The sequence below is a fragment of the Macrobrachium nipponense genome, chromosome 34 (assembly GCF_015104395.2).
Source record: "Macrobrachium nipponense isolate FS-2020 chromosome 34, ASM1510439v2, whole genome shotgun sequence".
NCBI classification, from domain to species: domain Eukaryota; kingdom Metazoa; phylum Arthropoda; class Malacostraca; order Decapoda; family Palaemonidae; genus Macrobrachium; species Macrobrachium nipponense.
In genome coordinates this window covers 47,470,155-47,484,093 of record NC_061095.1, presented here as the reverse complement: position 1 = coordinate 47,484,093, position 13,939 = coordinate 47,470,155, and the positions used below count along the sequence as shown (strand labels likewise).

The window sequence follows — 13,939 nt, the reverse complement described above, 5'->3', positions numbered from 1 at the left end:
CAAACTAAGTCTACGTAAGGATGAACACTTCGGAATCTTACCTAATCTGAGAGAGAGAGAGAGAGAGAGAGAGAGAGAGAGAGAGAGAGAGAGAGAGAGAGAGAGAGAGAGAGAGAGAGGTTGGAAGGTAGGAGGAATTTCAGTTTGGTGTTGTTCTGTTATTTTCACTGTCCAGAATACGCAGCAGAGTCAACATCCTAAAATGCTCAAAATGTCAAAGTTTCTGATTTTTCGGATTTCTCTTCGGTTTGGGGTCCAACCGACAAGAGAGGAGGAGGAGGATGAGGAGGAGATGTTTTGTCTTTAATTGGGGGAGATTTTGTGTGTGTGTGTGGTATGGAAGAAGGATACGTTCGACAGCAGAGGAAATAGATGAGTAGAGCAACTTGTGTTTACTGGAGTGATTAATCCTGCGGTGCAAGAATTGGATCAGTAGAAAGATTCAAGAGTCGTTGCATTTCTTATTTTTGTGTGGGTCCAACAGAAACAAAATGAAGGGTGGGTGATTTTATTTTTTTGAGGGTGGGTGGGGCGGTTTTTCGTTTACAATATTGAAAGTGTAGCTGCCCTGAACAGACATCCGAATTAGGTCTAAAAATGTCAATTTTTTGTGGGGGGGGAATGTTTGTCACTAGGATAGAGGCCAGGTGATGGTTTTTATGTCACTGAAAAAGACATTCCATGCAATACATTTTTCTTTTTTTTCGCAATGGTGGACGGAAGGCGCTTGATGAGGAAGGGGGGTGGGCGGGGGAAGTGGCCTATCCCAGCGACAACGTCCAGCAGGCACTGGGATACATTATACATGACGCTCAGTGTCAGAAAGCTCAATGCTTGGCTAGTATGGCCGTGGCGAAGGTCAGGGGTCAGGCCAGCTCGAAGATAGCTCTCGGAGGGGGAGGGGGAGATGGAGGGGGTAGGGAGAAGGGGAGGGTTGGAAAAGGAAGGGATGGGTTGGTGGTTGTTCTGAGAGAGAGAGAGAGAGAGAGAGGTTGTTAGGTGTGTGCCAAATCGGTTTCATGAGAGACTGGGAAGTCTGAAAATGGAAATGTGTCTGAACATAACATCTGAAAATGGAAATGGTGTCTGAAAATAGGAGTTGTGTCTGAACATGAAGTCTGGAAATGGATATATGGTATCTGAATATGTAGTCTGAAAACATAAATGGTGTCTGAACCTAAACCCTGGAAAAGGATTACGAATGATACCTTGAAGTCTGAAAATGGAAATGGCATCTGAACATGAAGTTTGAAAATAGAAATGGTCTCTGAACATTAAGTCTGAAAATGGACATGGCATTTGAACATGGTCTGAAAATAGTCTGAACTTGAAGTATGGTCATAGAAACTGTCTGAACATATTGTCTGAATATAGAAATGGCATCTGAACATGAAGTGAAAATAGAAGATGGTTCTGAACATGAAGTCTGAAAATTGAGTCATAACTTGGAGTATGGCTTCTGAACATAAAGTCTGAAAGTAGAAATGTGTTCTGAATATGAATTTTGACAACAGAAATTATGTCTGAACATAAAGTCTGAAAATAGAAATGAACTCTGAACATGAATTTTGAAAACAGAAAAGTTGTCTGAACATGAACTCTGAAAATAAAAATGGGTTCTGAATATGAATTTTGAAAACAGAAATGCTGTCTGAACATAAAGTCTGAAAATAGAAATGGCGTCTGAACGTAAGGTCTGCACATAGAAATGGCATCTGAACAAAGATTCTGAAAATAGATATGGGTTCTGAATACGAAATCTGAAAAAGGGAAAGGTTTCATGAACCCGTGTTTGATCACGAAAGCTGGAAATGAATAAAAAAAAATGGACTTCTGAGGTAAAATTGGTGTCTGGAAATTAATCCATCCGAATATGAAGTCGGAACAACAGAATCCTGCGACTTAAAACTCCAAGAGAAAAGGCAAAACACTTGAGAGAGAGAGAGAGAGAGAGAGAGAGAGAGAGAGAGAGAGAGAGAGAGAGAGTTACTGCATCTATCCCTCCAAGAAACATATGCAGCACTTATCACCAGCGCAACAACTTGGGCAATTGAGTAACGAGAATGAAATAGCACACCAAGAGTTTCAGGCCGTAAATGATCAAGATGTGGCAGTAAATTTGGGCCAAGGCTCAGTTTCTCAGCCGTTTTCACAAACAGACGAAGCTGGTGGCTGGCTCCTTGGACCCGCCCCCCCCCTCACCCCCCCCCCCACCCCCCCCCCCCCGCCACTAATTAATTTCTCACGCCAAAATCTAAGGGAACAGAGTGCCTCTTTTCAAGAAAGCATTGCTTTTTTTTTTTTTTTTTTTTTCTTTTTTGTTAGGTGAATGTGGGACAGCTAGTCCACAATCTGGATAAAAGGTAGAGGAGAATACCCTCAGTTTAGAAATTATAAATACATAATTACAAACACACATACATACCATATCTAGATATATATAATATATAATATATATATATATATCTATATATATATATATATATATATATATATATATATATATAATATTATGACGACTTCAATTGTCTACGGGACCCCAGGGTGGGAGTGTACATAGAACATGAAATGTTGATCCAACTCGCCTTTATGGAAGTGAGGTGTGTGTGTGTGTGAACTCGTTTTCACACAGTACTTTGGTCATCAGGCCTGTCGAAGTTTTATAAAAGAATAGAATATAGAATTGAGGCTTAAGGCCAAGCACCGGGACATATGAGGTCATTCAACACTGAAATGGAAATTGATGGTAGAAAGGTTTGAAAGATGATAAAGGAAGAAAACCTCAAAGAAAGCAGTTGCACTATGACTCTGTTGTTAGGAGAGGGTGGAGTGTAAGATGGAAGAAAGAGAATGTGAACGGAGGTACAGTAAAAGGAATGAAAGGGTTTGCAGTTAGAGGCCGAAGGGACGATGCAAAGACCTTTCAGTAATGCCTACATTGCATTCAATTTTTTCTCTATTTCTGTTTGCAGCTGGTACCCACAACAGTCGACGTACATCCATATGTATAGAATTCACTGTATATATCAGAGCATCATTCCATTTCAAGCGATTGCGCGTTCTAAGAGTCTTGAAGACTTGGTGATTTGCTTTTCCTGATTGAAATTCCGCTTCACTGCTAATATTGAGGATAATAATACTTACGTAGACCTTTATTGAAAACGTAGGCCTAGGCTAGCACATACGCGCGTCGTCTTGCCTGTTACAGAGGCCTATCTGTATAAGATCAAACGAATAAACGAATGAATATTTGCTGGTTAATCTATTTCTCTTGTCTTCCGTGGAAGCGTAGAAGAGTCTGGCTCCCCCCCCCCTCTCCTCCCTCTCTCTCTCTTAGACGTAACGCCAGGTAACTCACAACCAATAAGTCAACAAGGTCTGTAGTAGCAGTTGTAGGAATCAATAAGGTTTGACCTCACTACTGGTGCCAGCTCTTGCGCAGTTCGCTTACGGTCGACCACTTCTGGCGCTAATAGCGCATCGTTATGCTCTTTTCCAAGTAGCAGCAGTAGCACTACTGCAACTACTATCGGTATTATTATCTTTAGTAGTAGGCCAACCGATCAAGCTCCTTGAAGCTCTCTCAAGCTGCGATATTTCAAGGCTCCAAAGGCTGCAAACCGACCACTCCAAGCGCTACGCACTCGACTTGAAACAGCCCCGTTACTTTCTCGCCAGGCACGAGAGAGAGAGAGAGAGAGAGAGAGCCCCCACAGATCAATTTTGGGGGTGGGAGGTGGTCCTAGGAGCCTGATGAAGGTTGGGTGAGGACCCTTGGCGAGCAGGAGGGGAGGTCCGAGGATGATGATGCCCAGGGGAGGCCGGAAAACAAATCCTCAGGGATTTTCTCTTGACTAATCGCGATCAAGGCCAATCATCTGAGCGGGCCCTCGGAGGCAGAGCCCGCTCGCTCTTTTCCAGGTCCTCTAATTTCCGCGCGTTCTTTTAATTTCCTCTCAAAAACCCGTGTGGATTTCGATCTCTCTCTCTCTCTCTCTCTCTCTCTCTCTCTCTCTCTCTCTCTCGGAATAGATAACGGGGATAGTAATTTAAAATGTCTGTTAGAGATATTCAAAAGATTTCTCACGTGAGAAAATGTCTATTCACATAATTATGCCATGCACGATTTCATGGGACACGAGATATCTTTAGAGTTCGTGCAAGCTCGTGGATAATCCAGATTCAAAGGTCCACATCAGGGCTCTTGAACCCTTTCATACACTTCCTAGCAGGCAATAGCTTATAATGCTTTCTGGGAGTACACAGATTGGCGGAGAGTTCCAGATTCTGGGGGCGAACGGGAGAGTTGTATTGTTCAGCTTTTTCTCTAAAACTCTGGGGTCATTTTTCGCGTTCTTCTCCTACCATTACTTCCTTCATCTGTCTCCTTTTCTCAATTAAAAATAAAATTTTAAGCAATTTTCTTCCCTTATCAATAATTTGGCACCGACCTCCTTTCCTCAATCAGAATCCTAACTTACACCCTCCCTAGGATGATAACCTTTCGCCTGTTTAAAAGGAACATAGAAGAAAGTAGAGAGGTCGGTGTTTATGAAGCGAATGGCTGTGATTTTCAATCCGGTTTTGCTATATATGATAAGACACATTGTGCCTTTTCTTTTTCTTCTTCTCTCCTCTACTCTCTCCTCTCTCTACTCTCTCGTCTCTCTCTCTCTCTCTCTCTCTCTCTGTACACACACACACATATATATATATAATATATATATATATATATATATTATATAATATATGTATGATATATATATATATATAATCATATATATATATATATATCTATATATATATATATATAGTCGTATTATATATATATATATATAATAATAAAAGGAGCCCATAAAACACCATATTTCAGAGACTGCTGTCTCCCTCTTCAGGTAGATGAATGAGAAAAGTTACAGAAAAGGTGGTGTATTTATACCAAGAGGTCCATCCACAGGTAAGCCAATTTAGGTCACTCCCGCTGATAATCTTCCTTTAATCCTCTTAAGCGTTGGTTGAATGAAAACCTTGTCGATGACATCTGAATCCCATGCTCCCTTTGAGATGTTCATTACCTGCCTCTATATGATATTATGACTTCAGTTCTCTATGGAAGCCAGAGTGGGATTATGTAAAAGAAATGTTTATCAAACTCTCCTTTAGGAAGTGAGGTTTGCATGTTGAAGTCTGAAGCTTGTGGCAGTGAACTATGCTAATGAGCTACACGTGGGGCGTAGAAGGCCTCGAAAGGGCGAGAAATATTGAGATATGTAAAGCTTGCAAATCAATTAGATTTCTCGAAAGGAGAAGAAGGATCAGGGTGAATTGGGATGGTGTGGCCACTCAGGGAGAAAGGGAGATACCTAGAAAGGGGTGGGCAGATGGGACGAAAGAGACACTGGAAAGAGGAGACAAAGCCTCATCATCAAGCAAGCACAAAAGTGCATGCGGGACTTGGAGGGCAAAAGCTCCGCGCTCGTAGCAAGGAATCCCCTTTATGCAACCACTAGACTTTGCCAGACTTCATCAAAAGACGCCGGGGTCTTGTCAGGGAAATATTTTATAACCTCCGAGAGGACTGCGCCCTTGGTCCAGGAGGAAGATGAGGAAGAAAGAGGAGGAGGAGGAGGAAGTCTTCCTCAAAAGTGGTTGCTGACACGTTCCCCTCCTCGACGACTGCTCCTGTCTGAGCTTGGAAAAAAAAGAAAAAAGGATTCCTATCGAGGTCTTATTGAGGTTTCCTTTGAAAAGGGGAAAAATGAAAGGTACAAGGAGAGATTGCTTGGCTACTTTCATCTGTCTGTTAAATAATACGCTTTTTACGGGACTTTGTCCCGCTCGGCGAAGAGTGAAACGCCTCTCTCTCGGATTTTTGAGAGAGAGAGAGAGAGAGAGAGAGAGAGAGAGAGAGAGAGAGAGAGAGAGACGTACATAAATTTCAGTGTGACTTGTCTTAGAGAGAGAGAGAGAGCGAGAGAGGAGAGGAGAGAGAGAGAGAGAGAGAGAGAGAATTTGCCCAAGTCCTTCCCCGCCCTATCGTAAAATGTCCCACATCCCAGAGACCTTGAATTTAGTGGTGGGGAGATGGGGTGGGGGGGATGGTGTCGGGGTAGGGGGAGGGAGGAGCCCAGAGTTAACTCCTTTTAATTATTGCGAAGACATTATAACGAAGTTGGAGTCTGACGTTTAAAAAGTTGCCGAAAATTCCGGCCCACGCGGGATCCTGTTACGTACGGCTCGAGTTCCCCCAAGAAAAATTGAAGGCTGCCGAGCGCGCAAGATCTCGCGAGCAACTTCCGGGCCACAATTTAATATTTCTGTTCAATTTTTTTTCCAGTCGTTTCCGGGCGTTTCTGAATACGAAATTCTGGAGAGGGAATTTATCCTTAATAATAATAATAATAATAATAATAATAATAATAATAATAATAATAATAATAATAATAATAAATAATAATAATAATCATTATTATTATTATTATTATTATTATTATTATTATTATTATTATTATTATTATTATTGATTATTATTATTATTATTATTATTAGATTGCTTCGTCCACCGAGTTGTTACGTACTTCCATCCCACCGAAGAGGCCATTTACTCTAGGGTATTGTTTTTGTTGAATTTATCATCAAAAAAGAACATAAAAAGCTTTTTACAACTATAATATTCCTACCTAATGAATATTCATCAATAAAAATTCAAATTAAACTGACCTTTAAAAGGAAAAGAACTGTATAAATAAATATATATAAATAAACAAATAAATAAATAAATACACACACACACACACACACACACACACACATATATATATATATATATATATATATATATATATATATATATATATATATATATATATATAAACGCAGCATTGTATAATAAAAAATTTAACTGACCATAAAAACCGAAATACATTATCTAAAAATGCAAAATTGTGTAATTGAAAAGTAAAATTTAAGTGACCTTAGAAAAGAAAAGATTCTCAAATATATTAAAAATAAATATTGACAATAAAAAAATTAATTGACCTTAGTAAGGGAAAATAAACATGATCTAAAAACGCAATACTATAAAACGATAATAAAGATACTTAATTGACCTGAAAACACCAACAAAAACGTTTTTCTAAAAAAAAAGGAAAAACAGCCATTAACTAAAATCTAAATTATACGATAAAAAAACACTCAGGTGACCTTGAAATAATAATAAAAAATATTCTTCAAATAAAAAAAATGTACAACGCTAAAAAAAACTTAACTGACCTTAAAAAAAATCCTCTAAATATGAAAAATTATAATACAATAAACAAATTGAAGTGACCTTGAAACACAAAAAACACATCCTCTAAAAACCTGGGAAGTAAATATTCATCAAATCGAAAACGACGTACTTTGCTGGCCTTAAAAAAACACACGCACAAAAAAAACATAAATCTAAAAATCGAAACACAAAACACCAGGCAAGAAGAAAAAATAATAATAAGCAAAAATAAAACTAAAAACCCTCTCCTAGCAGGGTACCTCAATCACCTCTTGAAGAACTATTGAATCTATTGAACTTTTTTCCCAAAGGTGAAGAGGCACTGTGCTCACTGCCAGGTTGAAAGGTTTCTTGGCACTGATGCCAAGTGCCCGTGTTTCCCTTCGGCTCAAGAGCGTACATTACGTGGCCGAGAGAGAGAGAGAGAGAGAGAGAGAGAGAGAGAGAGAGAGAGAGAGAGAGAGAGAAGTCCTACTTTTAATTTCATCTTCACTGTTTTATATATGAATAAAAATGAATATATATATGTACTACAGAGAGAGAGAGAGAGAGAGAGAGAGAGAGAGAGAGAGAGAGAGAGAGTAGAGGAACTCCGCAAGCAGAAAGAGTGAGGGTGAGATTAAAGAGAATGATATAGAGGGAGAGAGAGAGAAAACGAGAAAGAGAGCGCAGGGAAGTGCCACACACACACACACACACCACACAGAGAGAGAGAGAGAGAGAGAGAGAGAGAGAGAGAGAGAGACTCATTACTCTTCTTCACCGTAGCAGAAACTGGAAAATGATTGGGAGTTTTTCTTCTGCTCTGTTTCTCGTATCCATTTTGTGCATTTCAGAGAGAGAGAGAGAGAGAGAGAGAGAGAGAGAGAGAGAGAGAGAGAGAGAGAGAGAGAGAGAGAACTATGACGCAAATCTTGCAGGTTTATTTTTGTCTGTTTATTTAGTCATGTTTTTGACTGTGAAAACAAGCACGTACAAACAAACGCGCATTTAAACACTTATTCACAAACACACCTGTATTGGAATTGGTTAGCACAAGGTTCTACATTTTTTATAGCAGTGGCTGTTTACTTGGGCTGGTAGATTTACCAGCTGCTGGTACCCAGTTTTCCAGCTGCTGGTACACACTTTTCAGCCGTTGGTGGTCTTACCAGCTGCTGGTATACATTCTGCAGCTGTTGGCAGACTTACCAGGTGCTAGTACGCACGTTTCAGCTGTTGGTGGGACTTACCAGCTGCTGGTACACACTCTTCAGCTGCTTGGAGACTTACCAGTGGCTGTTAACTTTCAGCTGCTGGCCAAAGTACCCAACTGCTGGTAGTAGTGTCAACATTAGTTGCTAGCAGACTCACAAGATCTGGTCCACTAACAGCTGGTGACAAATTATATCAAGCTGCTGGTAAGCATCAACAGCCGCTGGGTGACTCACAGTCGCTGGTAACCTCACCAGCCGCTGGCCAAACTAACCAGCTGCTATTAGACTCATCAACCGACCTCGAAACTGCCTCTTATAATACAGTTGCATGACTGGTTTAATAATCTTTCCTCTTCCCCCCCCAAAAAACCCAAAATAAAAGCTTTTGCTTCCCTACCACCCCAACCCCTCCCCTTCCCCTAATCTTTCTCCCCCTCCCCTCTAAAATGGAGGTGGGGTGGGGGAAGGGGGAGGTGGAATGGGTTAGGAGAGGGAAGGGGTACTGGCCGAACAATGGCCCGGTTGTAATTAGTTAAAAAATTCCTGATGAAAGGGTTTATTGAAAAATTCAAGTGCTGTAACTAGCTTAACGAGAGAGAGAGAGAGAGAGAGAGAGAGAGAGAGAGAGAGAGAGAAGAGAGAGAGAGAGAGAGAACGTAAAGCGATTACATGACCTACTTTGATGTTGGAGTTGGTGACCCAGTTTCACGTAATCAGTAAATATTTGTATTCATGATTCAGTAAGCGACACAGGACGAAGATCTACAGATAGAACAATTTACCTAAGACAGAAAGTTCTTACTTTACAACATATATACATGTATATGTGTATATATATTCTGTATATATGTATACATACGGTAGTAGAGTATTATAAACATTATTATTCCATCTCTACCAAAGAGATTTCATTCAAAAGGGAATTTTTAATTTGAATTTTTTATTTCCCTTTTATTTTGGGACGTTTCGAGTCAAAGGAAGCGAGCGCAGGCCCTCAAAAATCGATAGATAGGATTTCCACTCGCCTCTCTCTCTCTCCTCTCTCTCTCTCTCTCTCTCTCTCTCTCTCTGTGTATCGAAAATTGCCGTATCTGCACCTGTCCTCTTCGGCCCAGGTAGGACCTCCCTTCCTTTCTAGCATGGATTCGCTCGAATTGGTCGCGGTAGGTCTAACAAATTTAAGGATGTGATCATGTGGGTCTCAAGGAGGACCGGACGACGACTTGAGAGGAAGAAGAAGAAGTAGAAGAAGAAGAAGAAGAAGAACACCAACAACAACAACAACAACAACGACAACGACGACAATAACAAGATGAAGAAGTTTAAAGTATGACGTCACATCAAAACAAAAGCGAGGATGGCTAGTGAACGATGATTCTGGTTTTCTCTTTTCATAATTTTATATTATTAATTGTATACAGTATCGTCATCTTTACGGCATTATTATCCTGAGAGATGAGGAGAGAGAGAGAGAGAGAGAGGAGAGAGAGAGAGAGAGAGAGAGAGAGAGAGAGAAATTATATACTTCTGCCTAGTCTCATGTATTTATTGAATATTTTTCTACGGCTGAATAAAACAATATTAATTTACTTTTTGTGTTACATGAAGTCTTCCTTGTGACCTTTTGTGACCATTTTTCATATCATTACTACGGACCTTCAAAATGTCGCAAAATAATTAGTATCTCAGCATGAAAATGAACTTTGCCCTGTTCAAGTAAAATAAATCGCAAAGATGTAGATATTTTTTCAGTAACCTTTATCTCACAAAAAAAGATGATGTATTAACAAGTTATATATGCATATATATATAATTATATATATATATATATATATTCGTTATATATATATATATATATATATATATATATATATATATAATATATATATATATAACCATAAAATTTTTTTTTTTTATATCAAACACTCTCTCTCTCCTCTCTCTCGTCATCTCTCTTCTCTCACGTAAATCCTCTCCTCTCTCGCTCTCTCTCTCTATCTCTCTCTCCTCTCTCTCTCTCTCTCTCTATAAGTACACACACACATATATATGTATATATATATATATATATATATATATTATATATATATTATATATATATATATATATATATATTTCCTTTGCATTTTATGTGAATTAAATACACTTTCCCTCTCTCTCTCTCTCTCTCTCTCTCTCTCTCTCTCTCTCTCTCTCTCTCTCTCTTTGAAAGAAAGCCAGAGAAAATCATTGGGACACTGTGAATGAATACTAAAACCTGCTCCTAGAGATAAGTGAGCACACGATGTCTCCTCCTCTTAGGATGGACTAATAAGTCTTTGAGACATCCTAATCCTTGTAACTCTCTCTCTCTCTCTCTCTCTCTCTCTCTCTCTCTCTCTCTCTCTTCTCACGAATCGACAGAGAAAACAGAGATGTCTATACACATCCTGTCGAGGTCACATAGAAGAAGAAAAGAAGAAGAGGAAGAAGAAGAAGAAGAGGAAGAAGAAATGGCATCGCAGCAGCATCCTTTGTTAGCCATCTCAAAATGGTAGCGGGCGCGCTGTTCCCCAAACCCCGTACGCTGAAATCATCTGCTGCCTTCCCCGCCCTGGACCAGCAGTGACGTCATGCTGACGTCACAGCCACGTCATACTTGTGTACCGCAATTTCGTATCGTTCTGGGAAGGCTGGGGGGGAGTCTCCTCCCAGAAACTTTCTCTCTCCCCATTGTCACTCTCCGTTGGCTTTCTGACGAGAGACGTTCATGGCTCGTTTCATTTCGGGGTATTTTTACCTTCTTTTTTTTTTTTCGCGAATTCGCTCTGAAGAACGTTGGAGGAAGGAGTGAATTGCGTATGAATTGCTACGAGCGACGAGCGGAAGACGACATCTTTAAGATACGACCAAATATCGATTTCACATCTAATGAATACAAATTATTGGCTGGAATTGTGATACGATTTTTTTTCCCTCGGTCCCAGTTTTGGAAAATTCGACGAAAGCAGCAACAGGTTTGGAATTAATATACAAAACGATCATTACAAATGCTTGGTGGTGGCTCGTGACGAGAGAGAGAGAGAGAGAGAGAGGAAGCTGTGTGGGAGACCCCTTTCGTCGGAAAAGGTTGACTGATGGACAGCCAACGTCGGGAAATAGATTTGCCTAAAGGTGGGGGTGGGGGTGTTGGTGGTGGTTGGTTGGGAGGGGGGGGGGGATGTTGGTGAAGACGGAGGGTGGTGGGGTGGTGTGGAAGGTGAGGGCGCACAGAGCATGTTAGCGGAGAGTTGGAGAGCGAGGTTTCATAATAACATTTAGACAGTGTTCGGAAGGCAATGGTGTGTGTGTACTATATGTACTGTTGGAGAATGTTGAAGGGAATGGGTGTTCTATAATATTTGGTGGAGTGTTGGAGAGCTCAAGTGTACAAAAATTGGTGACTGAATGTTGGAGGAGAAAGGTTCATATAATGTTGATGGAATGTTGGAGAAGAAAGGTTCATACAAAATTGATGGAACATTGGAGGGGAAAGGTTCATATAACATGGATGGACTGTTGGAGGAGAAAGGATTGTGTAACATAGATGGAATGTTGGAGAAAAGTTGGAGGAGAAAGGATTATGTAATATAGATGGAATGTTGGAGAAGAAAGGTTCATATAACATTGATGGAATGTTGGAGAAGAAAGGTTCATATAACATAGATGGAATGTTGGAGAAGAAAGGTTCATATAACATTGATGGAATGTTGGAGAAGAAAGGTTCATATAACATTGATGAGATGTTGGAGAAGAAAGGTTCATATAACATAGATGGAATGTTGGAGAAGAAAGGTTCATATAACATAGATGGAATGTTGGAGAAGAAAGGTTCATATAACATTGATGAGATGTTGGAGAAGAAAGGTTCATATAACATAGATGGAATGTTGGAGAAGAAAGGTTCATATAACATTGATGAGATGTTGGAGAAGAAAGGTTCATATAACATAGATGGAATGTTGGAGAAGAAAGGTTCATATAACACTGATGGGAATGTGTGAGAATAAGGTTCATATACATTGATGGAATGTTGGAGAAGAAAGGTTCATATAACATTGATGAGATGTTTGAGAAAGCTTACATAACAATGATGGAAAGTTGGAGGGGAAAGGTTCATATAACACTGATGGAATGTTGGAGAAGAAAGGTTCATATAACATTGCTGAGATGTTTGAGAAAGCTTACATAACACTGATGGAAAGTTGGAGGGGAAAGGATAATATAACATTGATGGAATGTTGGAGAAGAAAGGTTCATATAACATAGATGGAATGTTGGAGAAGAGAGGTTCATATAACATTGATGGAAAGTTGGAGGAGAAAGGATCAATATAACACTGATGGAATGTTGGAGAAGAAAGGTTCATATAACATTGATGGATTGTTGGAGAAGAAAGGTTTACATAACATTCATAGAACACAGTGGTAAAATGTTGGGGAGTTTTGATGACAAGGGTGTGTTTGTAAACATGCGGGGTTGGGGGTTGGGGGGGGGTTACCATGAAGTGAACATGTTACAAACACACGTCAGCAACTCATCACTTACAAACCACCAACATGTTGAATACATGCTAATGATTGACTAGTAGACCTAACATGTGCCCCGTACGATTATCCAGCATTGGCCAGCCAAAGATTCATTGTCGTTGACTTGTTTTCAACCTGTCTGAGACATGCAAATCTTAAGTAGCAAACCTGGTTTGATGACATGTATATGACATGAATCTATATGAGGCAAAAGTGTAGGAATGAAATGCTGAGAGACAAGGGTGTAGGGTGTCCATATCATGTCGGAAGGTGTTGACAGACAAGTAAGGATATATTCAACATGCTGGTGAATTGTTCGAAAATACCAAACCTTGGGGCGAGTTTGAGATCAAGTTTGTGTAAAATTTGTTGGGTACATGTTGGAGACTGTGTATTAAATATTTGGAGGTTTATACAGATTGGTGACTCTTAGAGACTGTGTATATAAACTATTTGGAGGTTTATACAGATTGGTGGACTCTTGGAGGCAAAGGGATATGAAAAAAGTGTTTAGGGAATGACGGATGGTAAGGGTGTATACAACAAGTTGGGGTGTATTGGGTGTCAATGCTGAATTCATATATAGAGGCAAATCTGCGGAAAAGAGTGTATTTGATATGTGAGGTGCTGTATAAAACGTTGGTGTAATGTTGGACTTCCAGAGTGTTGGAGGTTAAAGATGAGTAAAGGAAGCTAGGGTGTTGGAGAGCAAAGGTGTAGATATGTTGGGGGAGAGTTGGAGGCCCAAAGTGTGTGTCTAAAATGTTGGGGGCGTTGGAGAGCAAGTGAGTACTATATAGTACACTGAGCAAGGGTGTATAATACATGGACTCAATGATGGGGTAAATGTCTTTGATGGAGATCAGAAGGAAAGCATTGCTATCTATAGCCGAGTCTTCGAGACAGTACATGTTGTGCTGGTGGAT

The 13,939-nt window shown here is 39.9% G+C and overlaps 1 protein-coding gene across 7 annotated transcripts in view; it reads right to left on the bottom strand.

Moving 5' to 3' along the window:
- The window catches only part of LOC135208022 (innexin inx2-like), a 366,951-nt gene that overhangs the window by 12,957 nt on the left and 340,055 nt on the right, over positions 1–13,939 (bottom strand). The gene's annotated exons all lie outside the window — the stretch shown is intronic.